General features: G+C 31.9%; 1 long non-coding RNA gene across 1 annotated transcript; it reads left to right on the top strand.

Annotated features, from left to right (window-relative positions):
- The first annotated feature begins 2,476 nt into the window (after positions 1 to 2,476).
- Positions 2,477 to 25,637, top strand: LOC133324110 (uncharacterized). Its single transcript, XR_009754114.1, has 2 exons — positions 2,477 to 2,587; positions 25,516 to 25,637. It is a non-coding gene; the product is annotated as an uncharacterized LOC133324110 (long non-coding RNA).
- Positions 25,638 to 26,624: the final 987 nt, after the last annotated feature.

Below are 26,624 nucleotides of genomic sequence, written 5' to 3'. Positions count from 1 at the left end.
GCTTTACAATACTCTATATTTGGTAACGGAAAATGTGGGCGTAATATTGCCTTATTTAGACTTCTTGGGTCTAGACAAAATCTCAATTTTCCATTTGATTTTCTTACAAGAACGATCGAGATGACCCATTCAGTTGGTTCTTCGACATATTTTATTACTTCTAAATTTACCATTCTCTTTAATTCATTTTTTAAATCAGAGTGTAAACTAAATGGCACTTTCCTTGGTGGATCTATGACTGGATCAACGTCGGGCCTAATTACCAGTTTACACTTAATATTGACTTTGCCCAAACCGTCAAACATATTATATTTTTTTAAAATGTCAGTACAAAATACAGCATTCACTTTTTTAATTAAAGACATTTGTTCAGCTAACTGTAGACCTATAATATTCTTACATGGTATATTTAATACAAAAAACATAACACTGTACTCCTTTTCTTTATACATAAAATCAATTTCTTATTTACCAACTACTGGCATTTCATCTCCATTGAAAGCTACAATATGCGCTCTTGTAGTTTTTATGTAATCCATTAGTCGTAAATCCGCAATTGTTTTCAAAGAGAGAATGTTGGCTTACGCTCCCGTGTCTACTTGTAGCATCACAAATTTCTTCTCAATACGTACCGATATGTTCCATTCCCTTTTGTTTCCTTCTGTACTAGATAGGCTACCAACAAAAAGTTCCTCAGTTTCTTCTTCATCTGCTGTTATCTGCTTCACGAATTTTGCCGTTACTTCATTTGATTTGTGTTGGTGTTGACGACTTTGTTGAAAATTTTGTTGTTGTCTTTTTTTATAACACATCTTAGCAAAATGGCCTCTATTTTTACATACGTGACATATTACATTTTCTGGCAGGCATTTATAACGGTGCTTTTGTCCACATTTTTTACAATTTCTTTGCTGCCCAGGGCTTTGTTTATATATTTTTGTTCACCGAATTTATATGGACGCCTTACTCTGATTTATTAAAATGCCTTATATTCTCTCGAGCCATGAACATATTTTTTGCAATACATATTGCTTTTTCTACTTGGATACCTCCTTCACTTAACAGCCTTTCTTTGATATTTTGATGTTCTCCAGCAAGTCCACAAACAAAAATGTCTTTAACCAGCTCATCTCTCATAGTTCCAAACTCACAAGTCAAACTAAGGTTTTTCAAGGCAGTCACATATGAGTCGAAAGATTCGTCTTCTTGCTGTTTTCTGTTAAAAAATATGTGACGCTCCATCGCAATATTCTTTTTAGGCACAAAATAGTTTTCCCACTTTTTAACAAGTTCATCATATTTAAACGAGTCAATATCAATGTTAAAGGAATTGAATATTGTTAAACTCTCGGGACCCATGTAATGCAAAAGTAACGCTACTTTTCTCTGGTCACTCAGTCTTTCCAAATCCGATGCACGAAGATAAATTTTAAATTAGTTAAACTACTGAGACCATGTTACAGACATATTTGAGCTCCTTAGATCAATTGGTTTTATCACTGATGTGACTGGCACTTGCTGGACACTGGATTGCAATGCACCCGCCAAAGAGTGTTCTGGAGCCATCTCACAAATATTGTATAGACTTTCAAAATATTATTGTAGACTTTTTTCCTTTTTTTAATTTTCTTGCGACACTTTACTTTTGTATTTTAAAATTGACACATTACTTGCAATTTTGACTTGACTTTCAAATTTTTACACCTGACACCATGTTGTGTGATTAGCAAGTGACTTCGTCTTTATTAAAAAAAATCAGGTTTTTATACATATTGAAGTGTAAAGTATATATGTACATATGTAAGTACATTATGTTACAAATAATCTTAATTACTAAACTTAAACTTATATTATGTTTACACAACAGGTTTGTTTGACGCCCGTATTACCCAAATACGCAAGAACTTTATTTGCATCTGTGTCAATTGAAAACGGGGAAAATTTATGAAAACATTTTTATAATTGATCGAAAAAGGTTTACTTTTATAGAAATACAAATTTTTCAACGACTGAAATTCAATTTTCAATAAATCAAAAATACGCATTGTCAATGTTGAAAATGTTCAACTTTATATTTTGATACGCAATGCGTATTTGGAAAACATTCATTGAAATACATGTATTTAACTTTTGTGGTGAATAAAATCGTACGCATACGCATGAATTTAGGTACGACCCTATTGACAATGCGTATTTTCAATTTTTTGTTTTTCGAAAATTGAATTCCAGTCATTGAAAAATTTGTTTTTCTATAAATGTAAACATTTGTCATCCATTTTCGTCGTTTTCAATTGGCACAGATGCAAATAAAGTTCGGAATCGGTACATTTCTGTAAAAAATTACCGAATATAATTGATGTTTGATTAGGGAAACATTTTGAAAATATTATTTAAATTGTTGTATGTAACTACTTATGAATTGATTAAAAATTAATAAACAATAATTATTAAAATTTTCAGGACTTGTCTACTGCAAACGTTAAAAAACGTAATGCACACATTAGAATACGTTAAATCCAAAGGTGTGCTCGTCCGATTTCACGGTAGAGGTAAAAACGAAGCATCTCATTACTGCGGACAATGTGAGGTAAGTCAAACTATTTTAACGTTATCTATTAAAAATGTTTAAATGCTTATATTTGAATGTTTGGATTATACGAATTGCTGGAATTACTTTGGAATATCTATACATCTTGCAATTCATCTATAACTGAAGAAGATTTCTAAGAAGGCGATTTCTACAAATTTCAATTAACAAACTAATTACTTCAGCTGAACAAAATGACAGAAGAAAATTCAGTTTTCTGCAAGAATATTTCGAAGAGGGAAACATTTGCTTTTACTGCACCATACATAATCGATAGTTGATTCTTTACTCTTTGCACAACAAATATCATAGGATAGTAGCAATGTATGTGCAAATTTCAGAGCACTATCTTAAATCGTGGAGTGTAGCTTAATATTGGGCTATCTTGAATTATATTTGTGACTTATACATCAACAATAATGCTTTGCAAGACAACGTTTGCCGGGCCCGCTAGTTACTGATAGATTATTACAGCGTTTGGGCCTTTTAACAACTTCCACTCAAACCACAATTACTGGGTTTAATCAATCAGTGTCAATATTGTCAATGAAATTGTGTTCGTCTGGTACTGCATCACTTCTAGATTCTTCACTCTCCATAGAAATGACAGCATTAGTACTTTCTACCATTTCTAGAAATATTCCATCCTTTGCCGTTAGTCGTGAATTATCTTCTAAATTGCCAAATCTATGCTTGGCCGACACTCAAGTATTCGACTGTCGACCAGTTGATATTGATCATAACAGATTTAGATATAGCTCCCATGGAAAAACGTGTAAAGTTTTGAAGAAATCGTTTAATATTTAGAAATACATCCCATATCCCACATTTTTCGTTAGATCATATGTTTGTTCGATTTACACGAACAAACATAGGATTTTTTTTAATTTCTTGAAAAAACTTTCAAACTCTTCATTCGTCAACTAAAATAAATACGATGAAATCATTGTCAAACCAAAAATGTGTCGACATTTATCGACAAAAGTCTCAACGGCTCCGTTTTGGGTCGACGACGACAACTGGAATAGGGGTGATTACTTTATCAAGTTCTATTCAATGATGTTGGTCATATTATTCAAATGGGGATAACAAGAACTAGAGACAATCTTGCCAATATTTATAATTCGGGTATCGTTACAGTATATTTGGTATGTTAATTGACAAATAAAATGGACCCATTAAGATATTGTACACAATAAAATGATCAAAAACACATATTATTCAACAAATATAAATCATTTACTCTTTATGGTTTCGCCTAATTCTGCACTTTCAAACTTATTGGTGTTGCATAACTGTAGACGCACTTTTATAAAATTAGATATATTTATTTTTAAAAACTTAAATAAAATAAAATAAAATTATGCAATAATGGTGAATAACTTCAAAAATGTTATCCTTCATACTGTGTATCATTTTTTTTTTTTGCAATTCTTCATCGATTGACCCCCATTCATTAACAATTACTCCTTTGGGGTTAAATACAGTTTGATATTGGCGGTTTTCTGCAAAGACACGACAAATCAAGATTCCCCATATGTATGCGTTCTTATATTATGTATGCGTTCTTATACTACGCCAGCTCTCCAGACGTAGACGTTTTGGGTCGGTATTATGTAGAATTTATGACTATGCCTTATTTTGTAATAGACTTTTCCTATACTCAATTACAAAATCGAAATAAATATTGTATTCTTAGAAGCCATTTTAATATTGTATTGCAAAAGATACGTCTTTTAGCCTGTTTCTTAGTTTGAACATTTCTTGAGAAACTTTTATGAACTGATGCATTGTCCTGCTGAAAAAAGTTTCCTTCGTTGTTGCTGCTTTCCCAAAATCACAATAATTTGTCTTATCAGACTTGAACGAACTTCATTCAAGCATTCCGTCGCTATAAAATGCCCCCAAGACCATTAAGGAATCGCCACCGAAATTTCGTTTTAAGAAATATCGTGGACCATCAAGATTGAATTTTTTCTCATCAAAAAAAAAAAAAAAAATTAACAACGAACACATATTGGAGATATATACGTAAGGAACCACAATATTTCTTAAAAATAAATTTCGGTGGATTGAAGTTATTAAATTTTATTAATTTTTTAAAAATATTTTATTTTTTAAAAATAAATTTATTTAATTTTGTAAGAGTGCGTCTATAGTGATATGTATGAACTAAGTGAAACGCACAAGATTTAAAAGCAGACTAAATAATTAGATTCGCTTTATTGAATGACATACTTCAATAAACGGGCTATAATAATAACAACAATTGAATAACAAAGAAGAGAGGGAGAGAGTGATACAGGGTGTTATAAAATATGTATCATTCTCCAATATAAATAAGGATATATAATTTTAAAATAAATCTTATAATAACAATTTTAAATAACAGTATTATGATATAATTACAAATTATATAATTGATTTATTTTTTTGTATAATTTACAAATTATACAATGTATGACTAAGTATAATAACAAAATAAACATGCAACTTTAATTTTCATCTACGCTCTTAAATATTGACAAAAACAATTAAACTCTCATCATGCAATTTCTCATTCATTTATAAGCTATCATCATCTCTTTCATTTTCTTCTCTTTTCTTATTAATTCTTTCTGAGCGTCTTAATTCTACTTCACTTGGTATGCCAATACTTCTTTTCTTCTCTTTCTATTATTATCTCTTCGATATGTTATATTTGAATAATATGGTCTTGCTCTCCCACAAAACTTTTTCAATTGATTAATATGTGCCACTCTTCGCTGGCCATTGATGCTAATACAATATCTTATTGTACTTAATTGTTTTACGATTTTTGCAAGTATCCACTTATGATAATTATTATGTAAATTTCTGTACATTACAACTTCATTAACCGTATATTCCGGTATTTTAGTTTTTATCTCTTTTTGAACATTCACTTTCATTACAATATTTACATTTTTGTGTTCTAAGTTGTTGTTAATTTTTGGGTTTACATGGTCTAACAATGTTTTAGGTTTAAATCGAAATATGGCAACTGCTGGTGCAATACCGGTCACTGTTATTGGTGTTGTCCTATATTTCAACAAGAAATTATTTATTTTGTAGTCCCATGATTTAACAGTTTGTACGGCTCTCTCGGTGCTTCCATTGCTTTGGGGATGGTATGCGGGCGATACAATATTTACATTTTTGTGTTCTAAATTGTTGTTAGTTTTTGGGTTTACATGGTCTAACAATGTTTTAGATTTAAATCGAAATATGGCAACTGCTGGTGCAATACCGGTCACTGTTATTGGTGTTGTCCTATATTTCAACAAGAAATTATTTATTTTGTAGTCCCATGATTTAACAGTTTGTACGGCTCTCTCGGTGCTTCCATTGCTTTGGGGATGGTATGCGGGCGGCTTTAAACATTCAATTCCGGAGTTTTCGCAAAAAGAATTCGTTCAAAAGGGTAAGTAGCAGTAGGCCATGATGTTGTAATTTGTTTTGAGACATTCTGTGTTTTACAACTTGTAGAGCATGTTTTTACATACTCTTCAACATCATTATCCATTCCTACCCACCAGAAATATGTACTAGCCAAACCTTTCATTCTAACTATACCAATGTGACTATCGTGCAATAGCTCAAGAACTTTGCATTGTAAAGTTTTTGGTATTACTATACGATCTCCGTAGTACAAACATTCGTTTTCTGTTCCTAATGCCGTCCTTTTATCATAATATTTCATAAGATCTGTATTCAGATTTGCGGGCCACACATACATTACAAATTGATAAATCCGACTAAGCTCGTTGTCCGTTTTTAATTCTTTGCGAACATCGTCCATATTTATTGGTACATCATCCAAAATATTGAATATATTAATACTATCCTCTTCCCCTTCAATTTCTTCTGCTAGAGGCAACCTTGATAGCGCGTCTGCATGACATATTTTTGAACCCTTTTTATAGCGAATGGTATAATTATAAAAAGAAAGAAATATTGCCCATCTTTTATTTGTTGGATTTGGCGCGTTTATTACTGCCTGAATTTTTGATTTTGAAGGAGAGATGCCTCTAGAATTAATAGTATAACCCAAATAATCTATTCCTTCCTCGAAGAATTTACATTTTTCAAAATTTACCTTGACGTTAAATTGCAATAATCTATCCAGTAAAATTTTCAGATTAACTTCACATTCTCTTACATCTGATCCTCCGACCAAGATATCATCAAAATAAAGGTGAGGTGCTGTTAACCCATATCAAAATCAAAAATCGATGGAAATTTCTTTCTACGTTGTTATAAGCTCCGGTCTGCTTTCTCAGAAAGTAGATCATCTTTTAAAATCGTAGTACAAGAAAGTATGTTTCATCGACTAATTTCGAGAGAATTTTGGCCTGCTAATGCATTTGTAAAGGAATTTCTGGAAAGATCTGAAAAATTGGCTCATTTGCCTCAGAGGGCTGAAATATTGCCAAAAAACTAAATATGTTTCTCAATATTATCAGAATGTAAGAGGGTTAAACACAAAATTAACTCTCTGATAGCCTTGGTTTTAATTATGATGTTATAGTATTTTCTGAAATTTGGTTAAAAGCATCCGTGTTAAATAGTGAAATTTTGTGTTCTAGATATCAAATATTTAGAAAAGATAGAGCTGTTAAAAAGGTGGTGGCGTCCTTATTGCAGTTGATGCCAAATATTCCACTAATTTAATTTAATTAAACTGTTTTGATATCGAATTTATTAGCATATCCATGGAATTAAAAAATTTAAAAATAATATGTGACTTGCTCATACATTCCTCCCTCATCGCAACTTGATATTTATAATCAGCATCTGTTAGCAATAAATTCAATCACTAACAAATGAACGACTCTGACAAAATATTAGTTCTCGGCGATTTTAATCTGCCGTCCGTAAAGTGGCTTTCATTGCCAGATTCTGAGGCTCTAACGCCCTTGACATCTGATGCAAATGTAAACCAATATACCTTTGAAATTGTAAATCGATTTAGCGACATAAATCTTTATCAAATAAACAGCGTATCAAATTGTTATGATCGAATTCTAGATCTAGCATTTGTGAATTATACACAATATTTTGAAATAATTAAAATACCTCCAGTATGTACTCCCGAAGATGCATAATAATTTAGCTACCAAAAATTCATCAATGTCATTTAAATCTGTTCCTAATTATAATAAAACTGACTTCCGAAAGCTAAACGCACTTATCTCAACCGTATATTGGAGCTCATTATTTATTTGTAAGAGTAATAGTAATCTAGAATTATCAGTATATAAATTTTATGATATCCTAAATAAATTTATTCTAAAATGTGTTCCCATTGTTAGAATTAGAAACTCGGAACGATATCCATGGGTCACATCTGGGCTTTCAAGTATTAAAAATTATAAAAATAAACTTTTTAAAAAATATAAAAAATCAGGCTCCTCTATAGATTATGCTAATTATGCTGTCGCAAGGTCTAAATATACGACAGAGTCCCGAAAACTAAACAAGATTAAACATAATTTCAAATCCAATCCTAAATCTTTTTATGACTTTGTTAATATAAAAAGAAAAGCTACGTCAAAACCCACCATTTTGAAATTCAATAATCAGACATTTGAGATAAACTCTGAAATTTCAGAGTGCTTTGCAATTTTTTTCGCTACAACATATTCATATTCACCCAGTCCAAATAATGACACATATAGCTATAAATTTTCCTACTTTCTGGAAGATATCCTATATAGTTCCCTTACACAAATCGGGTAGCTTAACTAATGTCTCGAATTATAGAGGAATTGTTAAATTAAGTGCAATTCCAAAATTATTCGAAAAACTGATTACTGATGTAATTTCTCATAAAGTTCAGCCAATCTTAACCATATCAACATGGTTTTCGTAGTGGCCTCTCAACCATTACAAATCTTATTCATTTTTTCTCAACCGTCATAAAAGGTTTTATTCAGCGTAATCAAACAGATGCAATTTACACTGACTTAGGTAAAGCTTTTGACAGGGTTAACCATTAACTTATATATAAATTAAATCAAATTGGTTTCAGTATAAATTTAGTTAAATGGATATCATCATATTTGCGAAATAGATCACAGGTAGTTTTTTTTTTTTTTGATAATTGTCTCTCCAAATCCATTAATGTTTCTTCCGGTGTTTCCCAAGGTCCACTCCTCTTTCTTCTATTTATAAATGGTTTACCAAATGCAATAATCCATTCCCAATTGCTAATATATGCTGACGATGTCAAGATGTTTATCATCCATAATTCCATGAAGCAAGCTGATTTACTTCAAAATGATTTAAATAGCCTTTTTCAATGGTGCGAATTAAACTGTATGGATTTAAACCTAAACAAATGTAAGCATATGTGTTTTTCCAGATCTTCTACTTTAACAAGGCAATACAATATTAATGGTACTGTTTTATCAACTGTAGATTCATTTGTTGATCTTGGTATTTTAATGGATCCAAAAATAAATTTTAATAATCATGTCATTTCTATGGTAAACAAAGCCCACGGATTTTCTGATCCCTATGGCTCTGTTGTATGGGATCCCCAATATACAATATATTCCGATAAAATTGAATCAGTGCAGAAACAATTTCTAATTTTTGCACTGAGAGGTTTACATTGGAATAGTGACTTTGTGTTGCCTTCTTCACTAGCAGGTTAAAATTAATTCGATTGCCTACATTAAAAAGTAGACGTATTATGTTGAACACTCTGATGGTAATTAAAATAATAAACGGTAATATACCCTCAGACTTCCTAATTTCATCCATTAGAATAAATGTTCCTTTTCGATTAAGTAGATATTATCAACCATTATACGTAGATTTTCATCGCACAAATTATTCTATGGGAGATCCACTTAGTAAAATGTGTATTGATTTCAATTCTGCGTATTCTAACGTAGACTTTTGCATGAATATAGAACTAATAAAATCTAATATAATTATATTTTTAAATGAATAATACAACTTAATAACAAACTGGCTGTTGAAGTAGATTTCTGTAGTTGGTTTTCTATCGCTTCTCATATTCCATCATAATGCGGATTATGGTGTGTACGCGATCCCTACGAAAGGGGAGGTCGCCCCCTCGGTCGGCAGGGGTGGGAAAGTGAGGCGTGGGAATGAACTTATAAAAAAAACATTTTCTCAAATTCAACTTCTACTTTTTCCTTAGACCATATGGCACTGGATAAGGTTTGGAAAATATTGGATAAACTTCATCGGTGAGGTAGATTTTAGCTGTATAGTCCCTAATGATTGAATTATTTGATTTCGAAGATAGTTGTGAATACTTTTCGAAATTGAATTTGTCTGATGAATTTAATCATTTTAATTCGCCAACTATATTTCTCCAATTCGGAGCTCAAACTTCCAACCAGTTTCTGCCCAGCAAAGGCGTGAAAGTTTGATCGCCTTCAAGCACATACAATTTAAGTTTCCACGAGTTACAATTAATTTCCACATTTACTAAAATTGCACCAACAACATTAACACGGTCACCGGTCACAACCTTAAGACATTTGGTATCCTTTAGCATTTCAATATGCCTCAAATACTTATTGTAATCATCTATATGAATGACAGAGACACAAGCTCCTGTATCAATTTCCTTTTCTATGTCAAACTTCTCAATCATAATTTTAACTAATAATCTCGTATTATAATTGCATGCAAGAAAATTGTATAAATTATTTAAATAATCACTCTCACTATCGCTCGTATAATCATAAATATTGTTTACGACATTCTTACTATTACCTCTTAGCTCTATTTTGTATCTCCTTTTGTTCCGAATCTCATCATTCATCTTTATCCAGTAATTTCTCTCGATGTGACCTCTTTTGTGACAATGATAACACTCAATAATAGATGTTTTGCGTTCTCTTTTGCTCTGTCTGCCTCCTTCATTTCCATTTCTTTGTTGCTGATCACGACCTCTAAATGAGTTGTTTTGCAGTACATCTCTGGTCTCTTTTAAAAAATGTAAAGCACTCAACAATGATATTCTTCTTCGCTTTAAATGAGCTGTAAGTTTTTCAATAATGTTCTCAAATGTGAAATTGTCTTCAGTTTGCGGTGATAGAAGTGAGCATAAAGTTTTATACAGCTCAGGACCACCTAGGCTTATCTAAAACGATTTCTTGTCTGGATCATTTTTAATTTTATTTAATAACAGCAAGTGCTTTAATCGATTGGCATACAAATTGAAGTCTTCACCAATACTGAAAGGCTCAATGCTTCCAATTATTGCCACTGGTTTGTCATCCATTACCACTTTTTTTCACTTTTGCCTCGTCGCCAAATGATATGTATGAACCAAGTGAAACGCACAAGATTTAAAAGCAGACTAAATAATTAGATTCGCTTTATTGAATGACATACTTCAATAAACGGGATATAATAACAACAATTGAATAACAAAGAAGAGAGGGAGAGAGTGATACAGGGTGTTATAAAATATGTATCATATAGTTATGTAATACAATAAATTTGAAGGTGCAAAATTAGACGAAACCATAAAGAGTAAATTAATTATTTGTTTCGAATAATATATGTTTTTGATCATTGAACTTAATGGGTCCATTTTATTTGTCAACTAACATACCAATTGTGTTAAAGGTGCGTCTATAGTTATGATACGCAGTGTATTGCAATGATAATAAAGGTGATGTAAAATTGTACCTTATGATATTTATACCCTACACAACTATGTTGTCAGGGTATTATAGCTTTGTGCAGCCCCAAAAGTTTGTAACGGCGCGAAATATTGGCCCTAGACCCACCTTTAAGTATACCGATCGTCATATCTCGACTAGCTGAGTCGATCTAGACATGTGTGTCCGTCCGTCCGTCTGTCCATTATAATTTGTAAACACGATACAGGCCACAGTTATGGACCAATCTTCACGAAATTTTGCATGTAGGATGGGTTCTGACCAATGAAGACCCCTATTGTTTTTGGAAAAGATCGGTTAATATTTAGGGGATGAAATGGACCAAAAACATTATTTTTGTCGGTTTTTCTGGTCGCTCCAGAGGCCGCAATTATGACCCAAACACCGCGAATTTTTGCATGGAGAAGCAGATCGGGCCAGAGAATAAGCATGCATGTTTTGATAAAGATCGGTCAATATTTAGTGGGTCAAATGGACCCTGACTTTTGTGTGAAAAATGACAAAATTTGGATTCTATGGCATATATATTTACTCCTGGAGGATGTAGACCCGAGGAGTTGATAGCATATCCAAGAGGAGTGGTTGGCCTTTAAATTGATACCAAATATAGTGATGTATCTACTCAGATGTGGGAGTTACAGTCAAATATTTACAGGTGCTTACGTATTCAGATATTATTTAGTAACTCATTACCAAATTTAAAAGGGGAATATCGCGCTGATGGCTTTAAAATTTTTCATGAAGTTCCAGTTATGGTCAAGAACAACGCCTACAATTTTCGGTGATGATCAGATTGAAATTTTGGGATGAAATGGACCGAAAACTTAATTTTTGTGTGTTTTCGAGTCGAGTATAATCCGAAAATCACAACAAAAACCACAGTGAAGGTAATCAGGACAAGTAATTAGAAGGACTGTACTGAATATTCGAAAAAGTAAGGAAGAGGTGTTGTTGACCTCTAATCGGGCATGAGGGGGCAAATATCACGAAATATTACTCAGACTCGGAATAAACATCCTCAGAAAGTTAGAGTTCGTGGTAGTTGTGTAGGGTATCGTATGGTCGGCCCCGTCCGACTATATTGCTCCGCTCACTGGTTTTTATTTAAACTTAATCTTGGTTAGAAACCGATTTCAAAATAGATATCAAATATTGGAGTTGTTCTAATTCAATATGTATAATCTTAACTTAATATATATTGTGCAACAACATTTTCCATGTATTTGAACATTTAACCCTTTCCATGTATTTGAACATTTAACCCTTTGTGGCCCAATGTTGCCCACAGGCACCAACATGTTTTTGAGCTTATATTTAATATGTAGCTAGTAGATAGATATTCTTTGGATTTCGTACATCAAGACCTGATTATGGACAACAAATATCAAAGAAAAATCTTAAAAATTCAATTTTTGCTAAAGTTGTGAGCTTTTCAATATAGAGAAGAGGGCAAAAATGTGTACAGTTCTAATTTGTGTATACATTTCAAAATATTTAAATCGCTTCGTATTCGAATTGTACGAATTCTCTCATCAGAATTATTTTTGATTCTTCTAAAAAACAATATAGGGAATAATTTAAAATGATTTTTCCGTCGATTTAGCATATTTATCTTGATATTGGACTTTTACTTTTCAGAAAGAATGTACTGTATCTCCCGACTGTGAAATTTTGTTCATTTATTTATTTATTAGTCTATGGATATTTTCCTTACAGACTATATAATACAAAATGTACTTTATTTCATGAATTTAAATATATTACAATATTACTTTTCAATGTTTCACGATTCATAGAAAAATCGATAAGATTGTATAAATCATTAGACATTCTTGTTAAGGAATCTACATTTGAATAATTCACTCTAGAGAATTGAATAGCTAGTTATGTACCACTATTGTGAGTAGCTCTTTGGTGAATATTGAAGCAAATATTGTTGATTAAAAATCCAGTATCAACGTCACCCACTATTACAATAAAATAAATGATACATTCAACATTTCGATGCGATCTTTGTGTGTAATATATATATATATATATAGGATACCATGTGATCGAAGAGTATTCCAGTATAGGGAGAACGAGCGCTGTGTATAATTTTTAAGGATTCACAAGCACTGACTTGGGTTTGTTTATTGTTACTGAAATGTGAGAATTAAAATTCAGTTTACGATCCAAAAGAACTCCTAGATCCACAGAATCGTTAACTTTCTCCAGGGATTAGTCGTTAAGAGTATAATAAGAATCAATTAACCTTTTGTAAATCTCATGAGTTTGCATTTCGAGTAATTTATTTCCATAAGGTTAATATTACACCAATTCGTAACCGAATTCAAATCATGTTGTAACAAATCATTACTTGAGATTTCTGAAAAACTGAGAAATAATTTCACATCATCTGCATACATCAGGATATATGAAAACTGTATTGTTTGAGGTAGGTCATTTATGAATAAAGAGAATAGAAGAGTACCTAGATGGCTGCCTTGTGGCACTCCAGAGGAAATGGAAATACTTCTCGATATCGTATTATTAAATTTTACACTTTGTTTCCTATGTTTTAGGTATGAAGAAATCCAGTTGAGACTTCTATTAGTAAATCCCAGCACACAAGTTTTAATCGTAACAGCTTGTGATTGACTTTATTAAATGTATCGAAAGGAAAATATTTCCTTCCTTAACGCTTTATTGACCAATGTTGCCCACAGACTTAAAGCTTATATTTAAAACTCAGCGAGTAAATACATATTTTTTGCATTACATTTGTTAAGATGTGATTATTGAGGACACATATCAAAAGAGAAATCTAAAAAATTCAAATTTTTGGTGAAGTTACCACAGTACCAATTTGTATATACAGTCCAAATTATTTAAATCGATTTTCATTTGAATTATACGATTTTTGCCATCAGAATAATTTTTTATTATTTTTACGTCTATATTGGACATTTATTTTTCAGAAAGAAGACTGCATCTCCCGAATGCAAGGATGTAGCGACGTCAAATTTTCTTTATACCCTATTTAGGGTAGCTGCATTAAACTCTTGCACAGTAAATAGTTCCATAGCCACGGGAACATATTGGGTTAAATATAATATGATTAAGTTAAAAAAAACATGTTTTATTTTAATATTGATCATTTTTACGCATGTTGAATTGGTATATGTTTGTTAGAAAATATTAGGTTTTGGAAAAAAATCCATGGCTGTACTGATAGATTTCTCGTAAAGTATCGATCAAACAATTTCAGATTTACGCTCGTTAGAAGGGTTACATTTCGCAGTAAACAAAAAATTATTTTGCTGTTTTTTGTTTGGTGCATTCTGTTGTGAGTTACAGGTTGTTAAAAATTTAAGTGAACAAAGAGAAAATTCGGTACATTTTAAAGTTTTTCTTTGACAAAGGCGAAAATTCAAGCCAAGCGGCTAAATTGTGAATGGTGTTTATGGTTCTGATACTGTAACAGCCAATTTTGGTTTCGTAGATTCCGTTCAGGAATTTTCGATGTTAAAGATGTTAAAGCAATCATAAAATAATTTTCTGCTCACAGGTTTAATGCAACTATCCTAAATAGGAGGTAATGTATTGGGTACATACTAATGTTTTGCATTTAAAAAAAATAATCTTAATTTCAAATCAAGTCTTCTATTTTAAGATTTTTTAGTTTTGTGATCAGTATTTACTTAAGATTAATGCATAGACATAAGAGCGTGGGCATTGCATTTGATTTTTCATCATGTGGGGCAGAAAACCCGGTAACCGGTATTTTTATGAAGATTTATAAAAATATATATATATTTGGAAATAGATTTTAGTCACATACTACAATTGCGTCAAGTGGATTAGAAGATGGGAGATCTTTCGCGTTCCACATAGTGATCCACAGATACACTTTCAGATATTTTTCATAAAATTTTCGATAGTATTTTTTATTTCCAGCAATCTGCAAATAATATAGCTTTATAAAAATACTTGGAGTTCGAACTCATTACATTTGACCTCTACATTTGCGTACCAACCCTTCTTGGCACTGAAACTTCTACTTCTAAGAAATAAATCCAAATTAAATATTAAATATTTCTACTATCTCTTCTATTCAAAATATTTGTACGCAATCCTGCTGTTCAGCCCATTGTGTTTCTTTTGAAAGATTTATTTGATTCTCGAAATATTCTACATAAAGTAGGAAACCCATTTTGGATTTTCTAAAGAAAGAGCAAACGTCCAAAATTGTGGAAAATATACTTTGATTTTCTCAAATTTCTCAGCTGCATTTAACCCTAATTTTAAAAAGGAAAAAGAACACTGAATGTATACCACAGAAATTAATTTTAATTTAATAATGGTCTGCACTCCATTATAATTGCCTGACATGTTAGGCGCGCCGTCATATCCTTGACCTCTCAAACATATTGGATCCAAACCTGAATTGATTACTGTTTATGATAAAATTTCGAAATTTATTTTCCCGTTTCCATTCCTCGACTTTTCCATTCTTTGACTTTTTATATACCTTGCCAAAAATCGTATTCATATATAGTTTCATCCGCTAAAACTGAAAAGGATGTATTTTCCAATCAGTTCTATTTACTCGTTCTGTATTCTGGGACTCAGGTATGTTGCATTTCTCTAAACATTTGCTAAGTTTACGTCTAACAAAAGCATTCAAAGAGGCTTTACCTCCCCGTGATGTCTTCTACAAAATGTATGTCATCTATTTGTATTCTATTTCTATAATCGGTCAACTTTAGTGATCTATATTTTTACAACCTTGATAAATATTTAATATAGTGAGTTCGTACAGGATATATGTACCTTGCAGAGCTTGTACTGTTCAAACATTTTATTCTTGACACTATTGGTCGGTTTCAGATTCTACTCGAATGATTTTGAAATAGCATCAAAGTTTCACGAATCTTGGAAGTACAATATTGATTAATAAATATAACAATATAGCAAAATTGCAACATATTTTTAATTTTTGTTTGTTTTTGACTATATATTATATATATATATATATTTATATATTTATATATAAGTAAATCTAAATGTATGTGGCCCTCTTAGGTCCGGCATAAATACTACGGTATTTAAACATCGTACACGTGCAAAGTTACCAAACGTTGCAACTTTGCAATCATTTACAATATGAAATGAATGTCATGCATGTATCACTAACAAATCAGCTGTTTTATGAAATAATCAAATATGGAAAGCGCGGCTGTAAAAAATATTTGGCAATATTATTGTAATTTATCAAATTCTACAAAAAAAACCGGACAAACTTCGATTGTTTATAAAAGTTGATTCAAAGTAAAATGTGTTTTAATACTGCCTAAATAATTCCAAAAAAAGATATTTTCAATGAACAATACATTTAAGGGAACCCCCCCCCCCCCCCCCCCCCCCCCTTCTCGATTTGAATTTTTTAAGATTTTCAATGGGCTGGTAAATCAATACCAATGCTTGTTAAGGTTTGTAACTTTGCACATATATAATTGAAGATTTAAAAAAGAAGAAAAATAATTTACAAAAAATTTTTGTTATTGTTTTGTTGTTGTTTTTTGTAATTAAAGAAAAGTCCTTATTTTTGATGGCGGGCATGATAACTTCTCACTGGAACATCGGAATCCGAAAATTCCAACGGTGTTAGAAAGAGTACATGTCTGGCTCTCGTATGAACTAGGATTATTGACTTCGCTCTAAAATTAACAAAATGGTGGACCTTTGAAAAAATATTTTTGGAAAATCGCCGATTTTTGACCAAAAACCAAATTAAAAAATAAGGAAGATCTTCACCGATTGGCTTTATCCTAGTTCATACGAGAGCTATACACTCCCAGAGAAACGATGCAAAATTTGGAACCGATTGGATTATTAGTTTTTGAGTTATCGTGCCCGCCATTCGCAAAAAAATGTTTAGAGAAAAACGCGTTTAAAGTTTGAGAAACCCTTTAGCCGTCACTTGATGCTGACTCACTAAATCGGATATATCTTCAACAGTTCTTGAGATTTTCACTTGAAATTTTGTAGACACATTCTTTAATCAGTGTAGATTCGAATTATATCAACAAAAATTTTGACCCCGAGAATGGGGGGGTCCCCTTAAAATACATTTATTTCTTACACATATTAATATATTTAATACGTGACGGCGATATTTTGAAATATGCAATGTAAATATTTGGTACTGTTGCATTATGAAACAAGATGCATTGTTCGAATGCAATTAATTTTTAGAAGTCAGCCATTTTAATAGTTTTTGGTAGGAAGATTTTCTACCCAAAGATAATCATGGATATTAAATTACATACCATTTGTAACAGAATGACAAATTTATTATAAAACGGTGGTTACTACAAAAAATGCTGAATTCTCTAAACTGTTAACGACTGAAAATCAAAATTAGTCAAAAAGCGCAAAAAGTCGCAAATCGGTATAAACATTTTTTTAAAAAATAGACACCTTTAAGTAATTTTGGTACTTATTATTTTGCTAAAAGAAGTTAAACAAAATTTGTTCAGTTTACTGAAACTTAAAAAATAAAACAGATTCCAAAATGTATAATGCTTTTGAGAAAACTTATATTATTTTGTATAGTATTGATTTTTTAATTATTTTCTTTTACGAAATTAATATTAATATAATTGCCATCACTATCGTTATACAATTCAATTTTTATTACATCCACTTTGTTTTAAGGTCGATCAATTAACTCAAGTAAGCAACATAAAACATATGGCGAAATTCTCTATTCAAATGTAGTAAGCAAATTCAACATCAGTGACTCACCGTTATAATCGGGTAGTACTAGTAGTAGTAAGGGGGGTAGTACATATTACAAGAACAATCATGGTTTTTGTAGATTTCAATACTATAAACGAAATTCGTGTCATTTGGGACAATCCACTATGGTCCCAAATGACACGGATGTAGCGACATCAAGTTTTGTTCATATCATATTTAAGATAATTGCATTAAAGCCGTGCACTGATAATCGTTCTCTTACAACAGGAAAAAATCGGGGCTGAAACGGGTAAATCGCTTTATATTCGATGATAAAATATAAATAAAAGTAAAACCGTTAACATTTTTTCAAAATATTTTTTTTTTCATTTTTTTAATAATAACAATCTTACAAACTAAAGGGCCATTAGGAACCCCGTGGAACGATGGATGGATCCATTAAGGTCCCGCGGAACAAAAGGGCCATTAGGGACCCCGAAATATGTGAGCCGGAGGGCCGCCTTGCAATAATTTCGTACGATTTACGGAAACAATTTATGTTGTGGCGTGAAATGTCTGTCGAACAACAGTGACCAATCACAGCAGAAAAATACAAACCATCAATATTACTGTTTAAATTTCGTGGTCGAAATGCAGAAGCCGAAGACGATAAATGTGAATTTGTAGGAGTCACATTCTGACTCGGAGTGCTCACAAAAGAGTTACTCTGTTCAGAGTATGAGTAGAGTATGACTTCATTTTTTGATTTCGTGTCCTTTAAGAAGATGTATTTTAACTAATTAAAATCTGTCGGAAGGTGTACTATTTAGAAACCGATGGCAAAGGTGTAATCGGTGTTGCTCTGAACATAAAATGCAACAAGAGTCAAGCTACGAACGAGGCGAAACGGGACTGATTTTATTATTTGATTTTTACACAGTGCCGAAATTTTTCATCTCATGCAAACACAGAAAACTATGAATTCTGTCAAGAATGCATTTAACTCTTTCCAAGTTGAAAGAGACAATTTTCCGTTGGTATGTCATAAATTGCCATTGCGAAAATACAACTATTAATACCGCCTTGAAGTGACTTAAGACCCGAACTACTTTCCTGATGCAGCACAGGAAGACCGAACAAAATTTTCAAATGGCTATGAAAAATAGGCGGTGGCTATGAAGAATATTATCGCTATGAAAGGCGATATAAAAAGAGTTCTTCGACTAACTTTACAGCAACAAATTATCTAATGTAAACAATATTTTCTCTACGAATTCATAGAAAAACAAAAAGTAACAAATGTTAGAATGTTGTTTTGGTTCTAATATTCCCATAAGACTGTCCGCGAATGGACTTTGACCGATCGATAGAAAAAAGGGGGAATCCTTGACGCGTTGTAATAACTTTACAGCAACAAATTATCTAATGTAAACAATATTTTCTCTACGAATTCATAGAAAAACAAAAAGTAACAAATGTTAGAAAAAATATTTGTTACTTTTTTACGATAGAAAAAAGGGGGAATCCTTGACGCGTTGTAATGTAATGACTGTCACACAAACAAAAATCTCTGAAAGTGGGTCAATGAAGAAAATTTCCACGAAAATATCGATATTGAAGGGGGTACCGCGAGATTATGAATGTTATCTACATTTGGAGGATCTATGACAAAGCTTTGGCCTATTCTAGTACTCCCAATATTCAATATTGTGGAGCTAGATGCCTGTGTTCCCACATCACGAGAAGTGTGGGATGATGAGCTCACGTTTTTAACGGTGGCATCAACTGAAGGAGTTCCCGGAAGAATATTATTTTTTGAATTTCGAAACATAGACAACATTTTATTTATAGCTGATACGCGAAATTCCGCTAAAGTAAGTGAATAGCATCAACGTATTTGTGGAATTCTTTGTATAATGTATGTACACAAAATATCAATACATATTATATTTACAGAAATAACTCAGAAATAAGACAGGTATCCAATTTTTTTTAGCGAAAAGTTTAGGTGACAGAAAAAAACCTTCATTATTTCTGTGAGGTTTACAACATTAAAATATTAATTGCATTTGTGTGAATATGATATTAATAATTGTTATGTACTCGTAGCAATGACATGTGTCGAAATATTAGCATTAAATGACGGCAAATTAAATGATTGGGACTGGTTATTCGAGTGAAAGTTATCAGTATTTGGCCTTAATTTGGCTATTTTGGGGATTTAGGGGAATGAAGAATAAATGAAGCGTGAATGTAACATAAATGAAAAACTATTAGTCTTATTCTCAATATTCATTGGAAAAATGTAATTATTCGTTATTCCGTTTTTCAGCGAAGTAGTCTCTAACTTTTATGTGAAATCAATTTAATGATAAGCTCCATTATTTGATATTTTGTTTTTCAACGAAATTGTCTCCAATTAGATATTTGGGGTTCTTATCCTACCAAAACTTATCAATATCGGTCTACATTGGTTTCCCATAGTTTTTATGGCATTGTTGTTTTTCTGTTTAAAAACAACAATGTTATAAAAATAATTCAGAAAATACACAACAGGAATAAAAAAAAATCAAAGCTGGCCAAAATTTCTCCCAATTGTCTGACAAATAAATTTATATTTTCTGGCAATTTTACGAAATATTTTCTGGTGCAAATATATTTTTAAACGTGAGCACGTCAAATATTTTCTTTCAGTTGGAGAAAACAAGATTTGTCTATAGTGATTAGCGAAGATGATTAGCTAGTAGGGAATTATGTCTATCTGACGATAAGGAGTGAATATTAAATCGGTTCAATGTTTGAGTCAATTTTTCACGTAACAATTTTACAATAAATATTGCTCTAAGCCTTAATCGCCTTCTTTCAAGAGTTAGAGGATCAATTATTTGTAGACGGTTAACGGTTAGACGTTGGAAGTGTTCCAAGTGGATTCAAAGCAATCTTCGAAGAGCTTGCAAAAGGAACTGGTCTTGAACCGATTCTATTTTATTAGAATAATTTTTATAAAACAGGTTTATAAAACCTAGCAACGACTTAGCTCGGTTTCAAAAAATTTTGTATTTTGATTTAATTCGACCCTACACTTATTCAAGAAAGTCCCTACATTATTTCAATTGAAAATCTCTAGAATTTTTGAAGATATAGGTGATTTATTGTGCTAGCATCAAGTGACGGCAAGAGGGTTTCTCAAATTTTAAACGCGTTTTTCTCCAAACAGCGTTTTGGCGAATGGCAAGCGCGATAACTAACCAAATTTTGTGAGTGTATAGCTATCGTATGAACTAGGATAAATCCAATCGGTGAAGATCTACCTTATTTTTTAACTTGGTCGATTTTCCAAAAATATTTTTTCCAAGGTCCGCCAATTTGTTAATTTTTGAGAGAAGTCAATAATCCTAGTTTATTGTCTAAAATGATACCAAGATCTGTTAACGAGTTGCAGAATCAGGTTTTTAAGAAACTATAAAGTAATTAATAGGAATGGGACAGGTCCTGGAAAGTGTTAATTTCTTAAGGTTTAGCGACGTAACATACCGTTAGCTCCTCTTGCCGGTTGGAATGCAATTAAAAACAGAGTTTCACGCGGATCGCAGATGATCTTAGTGATCGCATATGATCGTTGGAATCCCAAAGGATCTTTATTTAATACAACTACATACACATATTCTAGTGAGAGAAAGTGTCAAGATATAAAGCAAACCAACAACAACCGATGCCCGTTGGTTCCTGCAGAAGTAATACCCGAGCTGTCAATCAGCATCCGTCATCGACTGGGCTCGGGAGACTTGTTGCACGATTAACGCAGAGTTAAGTGTATTTGACTACCAAAAGTTTTACATCATCTACGAACATTCAAATATTAGAAAAACGAATAACAGATAGAAGATGAAATGGCTACCCGGTGGAACATTAGATGGAATACTGATGTAATCTGTGAGAAATGAAATAATTTGTAACTAAATAGAAAACAAATTCTAAAACATAATTTAGTGGCACATATTTTCATTTCTTGATCCAGCTAAACGCATAAAACAACAGAAGCATCGTGCCTTCACTCAGAAATTTGAGGCAGTTGTAGCGATCGAGGATAATAATCAAGTCATTATTTGCCTATGGATATCAAAAACTTGATTTTTTATACTTTGAGTTTTGTCATTGTCAATTTTCCTTTAATTATATAGTCGACGAAGCCAACGTAGCTGTGTCCGAAATTGTGGTGGAGTGCACACTGACATATGCAAAGAATACTCGAAATCGTATTCTGTGCAACTAATGGATCTGAGATATTGATATGCATGCCTGGTAGTATTATTTTTGTGTAGAGACCTGCACTTATCTACAGGCCTGCCGTCGAATAACTGCGTATATGCCAAACAAAGAATTAGTATCCGAGAAGAAAAATCTGAATTAAACGAAAATGATGGAAGAGTTTCGGAAATTCTAGCAACAACTCACACCGTTATACGAACTGGATTGGAAGAAGCCGATTTGAAGAAACGGACCTTATTTCCAATCTTTGTAGAGGTCTGAATTCCCTCTAAAATAACGCAATGTAAGTCTTTCCATTTGTTCCTAACATGACTGTCATTTTTGGCAACCTTTCCATACAAATAAATACTAATATGCGTTCGTAGAAACTTCGTAGATCGCCATAGCAAAAATGTACACATTAATTACTCTTTGAATATGTTTTAACCCTGAGTTTGTCTCATTTTCAATCAGTGGAATATCTAACATCCAATACCAATTGGTTTTTTAATAAAAGTGCCACTGGCGAATGTGGACTATCGTTTGTCGCGAATTTAAGCACTAAACAATTCTCGATAGAAGAGTTGACAATTCCTCAAATGTATATTTTGCGTTATTGGCATGTTTCCTAAAATGCTATTTGTAGCTTTTTTTCTTCATCTTTGCATTCTTTGTTGTTGTGTGGAATACAATTCTAACGGTCATTAGATACCGGTTTCTTCTTTTGCGTGTGTTATGATTTTGATGACATTAACATATTTTTGGTTTCAATGTGGTTGAGTCTTAGATCACTTTCTAGCTAATTTATAATCAGTTGAATAATAATTTCTTTATAACTAAACATTTTCTAAACTAGTTGATGAAAGTCATACAGGGTAGAGATCGCTACAATGTGATTTATGTGTGTGTGAGCTGATAATGAAGAATTAATAGCAGCGCACACACCAAGATGTTGGTGCGCTCATTTCTAATGTAATGTAAACAAATAGAGACAAACTGCACCATATGCACGGTGACAATTGTTATCTTCTATATTAGGCTATGTTAGATTAGTTTAGGTAGCTTTAAGGGAGAATAAAATTAGAATTGAACTGACAAATCAAGTTGTAAGGAGAACTTGTCATGTTTGGCACATTAGTAGCGATAGATGTTTTCTATTAATGACTTCTTTTTTGTTGGGCTAAAACCTTCTTCTGATTTGAAGCCATCTGCATAATCACCATCGTCACGAGTATGCTAATGGGTAAGATATTTATCTAACATTTCTTTCGCCTTAGACCAGATTTCTCTAACTTCAACAGCCTGAACTTCGATTTCGTAAATATCAAAAACATCATCTCAGAGAGAAGAAAGGTTAGCATCGAATTTGATTAGAACATGAGAATCGAATGAAGAAACGTAGTGTAGTAAGCGACATAGTGGGAAAATAATATATGAAATTATCAACTTAAAACAATAGAAAATATCAAAATTGAGTTAAACCAATTTTATATTGAAATCAAACTTAAAAAAGGTCGTAATACCTCACGAAATTCTAAGGTTTCGAAGAAAACCAATGAGAAAAAAGAAAATATTTACAAAAAGTCAGAAATATTGTTGTAATTTGAATAAAATATCAAATCATTTTTTTTTTGTATCGTAAAAAGAACAATAAAAACTCAATTCTGTAAAAAATAGTCAATCAAATTTTTTACAGTGTACGAAAAAAATTACTGGGTTAGCCTATTTTATGAGGATAATCCAGCTGGTATAGATAAATAATTTAGATGTTTACCTCTGACCAAGACATGTGTTAATGCGATCCAATAATTATCTATATAGGTCCCCATTTCCTGGCTTTGAAGTGTTAGAAACTAATCCCATTAAAAGTTGCTCAAATTTTGTATTCTTATGTGCGTGGATTTCCTAAATCTATTAAAAATAACTTCGTTGAAGGTATGTCTGGTTACTTTTCCAGTAACATTTACTCAGTAAGTTCTAGTTCAGAGATTAAGCCGTTTTTACTCTATTTTGCGATAATACTGGAAAAAGTAAACAGACAACATTTAAGTGGACCGCAGACAATCATGCACGCATGACATCAAAATCGTATACGTGTGCATGAAGCTTCAATGCACATGGTTCATGCATTCATTTTGTTTTTGATTTCGTGCTGTACAGACAATGTCGATAACGGTCGATACAATTTTGTCGATTTTGTCCTTGTGCGAAATTTCTATACAACTATTCGCTTTAAAAGAAAGTCACAAATGAAAATATACATGATGCCTCCACCGCACGTCAAAATCAATAAATTTTGATTTTGCTTCATGCATCGTAGGTGTGGCACATACATACAAATTTTCACTAACACCACAAAATGCATGTCAAGCATGCATGACCGTCTGCGGTCCACTTTTCCAAGATTCAGCAAATAAACAGCTGATTAAAGAAAACATATTTATTTTCGCCAAAATAAACAAACCAAGGACGAACACAATTAATATTTTAATATTAAAAATAAAATGAACAGTAAAAGAAAAATTGATTTCGTATGTTCCTCGGAAACATTTAAACATATAAAGAAATTGTTTCTAATTTAATGAAACTTTGCATTACTTACGAATTTTCTTCCATTTGCTGTAATTTTTATAAAACTTAATTTCAAATTGAACTTTGCAAATTAAAAAAATGTTTTGAATAATTTTTGTGTTTGGTCATAAAACAGCTGATCCAAAATAGGCTGAGTTTGCAAAATTTTACTGCATAAAATTCTTTCAGTAAACTCCAGTATGTTTGTTGTTGTTGAACTGTCAAATTAGCTCTCTTACTTGACTCTCTTTTACTGGATTTTTGGGAAAACAGACAACATTTGGTAACAATTTTTACCTAATATTACTAAATGTTTTCGGCTATAAAATTCAATGAAAAAACTCAATTGCTCTAATGAGATGTAATGCTAGGATTGTTTTAATTCTACTGAAGTGATTTACATTTAATACTATACATTATAAGATTTTTTCTTTAAAATAAGTACAAAAATGCAAATGCTATATGAAAATTTAGCAGCTAAATCCAAAAATAAAATGCTAAATTTAGTAGCAAAAATGGCCACACTGATATCCATTTCAGATTTTATGAACCAAGATAACTCAAACAGATATCGGCCCATTTGACTTATTTATCACAACGTTTTATAGCATATTTAGAATAAAAATATATTTCAAAGGATGATCAAAACATTAACATATATTAATAAATACATTTTCTATTCTGCAGATTGAAGTTTTCAACATCCTCTTCATAAGGGAACAGGAGAAAAGGCATGTAGTCCACTGTATGACATGTGCTAGGAAACAATCACCAAATTTACAAGGAATAGTATGTTTGGAAGAATATCGCTTATCTGAGCTTTGTCAAGTCTACGATTCATTTATGTTATACAAAACTCACACACTGCCACACACTTCACCAATAAATCATTGACATAATATATTTATTTATATAAATAAAATTAGATCATTTTACTTATGTTTGTCTTATTTTGGGACTCAAATAGGTAAGTACAGTTATTAGATATTTTAAATTGACATATGATAAATTTTGGCCGCACCATATAAATAATTAAACAAAATTGAGTAAAATTAGATATGCACGACTTATAAAGAAATGCTAAAATAGATGGCGTAATGCATCCATATATCGGAACAGCAATATGTTTTATTTTCTACCCATAGCAGCAATATGTTTTATTTTCTAGTATTTTTCAATTAAATGCCAAAAAATCAGCTTCTTCCAAGAGTTGGAAAAATTCAATAGTTGAGAAATGATATTGTAAATGTTGAAACAACACTTTTCATAAAAATATGAACATGCTCGGCATCTTTCAGTTTCATAAATTATTAAAACAGAGAAACTTGAATACCGAAAAATTCGTTATCGTAGATTCTTGGAGTACGGAAACAGACCATATATAACTTATGTTAAGGATGGCCTGGCTGCGGCTTAGCTCACCGAACAGACCATATGTAACAGTATCGCGCGAACCACCGCACGCTTGCACTCTCGCGAGAGTAAATATCACTATTCTCTCACACACATTCAACTGAACCAATTGAAAAACCATTGACACACAGCACACCGTACATACACTATAGATTTTCTACTTTCAAGTTTGAGATGTTCAGTAAACTTCACTCAATTCATAAATACATGATATATATTTTTTAGTAACAGTGTAATTATACCCTACACAACTATGTTGTCAGGGTATTATAGCTTTGTGCAGCCCCAAAAGTTTGTAACGCCGCGAAATATTGGTCCTAGACCCACCTTTAAGTATACCGATCGTCATATCTCGACTAGCTGTGAGTCGATCTAGACATGTG

This window comes from Musca vetustissima, unplaced genomic scaffold (assembly GCF_032173495.1).
Source record: "Musca vetustissima isolate MV318-11 ecotype Yass unplaced genomic scaffold, APGP_CSIRO_Mvet_v1 utg36391, whole genome shotgun sequence".
In the NCBI taxonomy this organism is placed as follows: Eukaryota; Metazoa; Arthropoda; class Insecta; order Diptera; family Muscidae; genus Musca; species Musca vetustissima.
This window is presented reverse-complemented; position numbering and strand designations above follow the sequence as displayed.